The following is a 1519-nucleotide window of genomic DNA, read 5'->3' on the forward strand; positions in this document are numbered from 1 at the left end:
GGTGACGTGCAGGGGAGATAAAGACGGACCGTAATTAGAGGTCAAAACAAGAGGAGAGATGCTGGCGCTCCGGGCTTGATGAACGGTGAGCAGCATCAAAAGTTCTGAGGACAGCGTCGATAAACAAAGTAGCGTGATCCAACATTGGGTCACATGCTCACAAAAACGCGTGGTGGGGCGTTCGGGCCGGGGAATAAAAACATAGAACTCGTGTAGCGCACTCAATTCTCAGTAAAATATTCTATCATTCAATAAAATCATATAGTAACATCGCCGAAACAACTTAAGATAAGCAGTTTTTTGAAAAAGTTTAAAAAAAGTAAAAGTCTGACTGAACCTGAGAGTTGACTACGATTTTGTGTATGAACTGTGGACACCTTCGATAACTTATGGAACATCCACCGCAAGAAGTATCGTTATAAATTCATTTGGCAAAATAGTGAAATTCTTTTGACTAATTTATCGGATTTTCAAGCTTTTAGGAAGGGAATTGACTGCCAGAAACAAGCTTGTGTTTTTATGATCTCCGAGTCTGACAAGTATGATAGTATCTCGTTGAAATTTTATGAATTCTACATAACAAAATACTTCCTTAGTCTTTGTTTAAATACGCTGATCTACTCTCAGCTACACTGGCCCGATATGTAGCCAGTGGCCTGTTGCCGGACCTAGAACTTGAAAACACATGGAGCATGTGTATTCCATTTAACATGGAATGGGGGAGAACACGCATGGGTTGACTGCTCACCAAGCATGGTTGTAAAGTCTGTCAAAGTTTAAGTAGCGTTGATACAACCCAAATATGCGAAGTTAAAGCGCACCGTTTCCTTGATTCGGGAAGAAAATCAGTACGGCAGCCAATTATTACACATGTGTGGTGGGTATGCCGCCATGGAGGCGTCGTCACCTACAAGCAATCACGAGATAAGTGTTCAAGCTTTGTACTGAAGCGGGGGAATGCACTTAACTTGAATACCACATGTGTGGGGATGTGGAACGGCAAGCACCATGGCGTGTAGTACTTAACCCATCACTGTGGGAGGGTACTATTTGCCATTTCGTGTTTATGCTAAATTGTTGAGTCTCGATCCTATAAAATTCAGTGGCTGACCTTTCTTGTTAAGTGGTTACCTTCTAAAAAGCCTGCAGCTTTCATGGCCGATCCCGAGACACTCACCAAATCAGCTCGAAAAGAAGTCGTTCTCGAGTTGCCCATGGAACCGTCGACCTGAAACGTCCTCGCCTTCCCTCCAAAAGCAAGGGCGTCAACCCCAAGAGCGAAAAATATCGCGAGCAGTTCGAAAAAGGTAGCAGCACGAGGATCTTCGAGCTCCACGAGGACACCCCTCCCTCCCCTGTAGAAGTTCCTAGCGCTAAACGTCAACGCTCCAAGATACAGCTCTAACGCATTGGAATTGGAAAACGTTTCGCGCAGGCTCGGCCGCAATAGCACACGTCTACCATTGTAAAATTCCCTGTCCATCTTCGTAGACAGAGCGTTGAATCGGCAAGGGGATTT

This window comes from Laccaria bicolor, genomic scaffold, assembly GCF_000143565.1.
Source record: "Laccaria bicolor S238N-H82 LACBIscaffold_21 genomic scaffold, whole genome shotgun sequence".
Lineage (NCBI taxonomy): Eukaryota > Fungi > Basidiomycota > Agaricomycetes > Agaricales > Hydnangiaceae > Laccaria > Laccaria bicolor.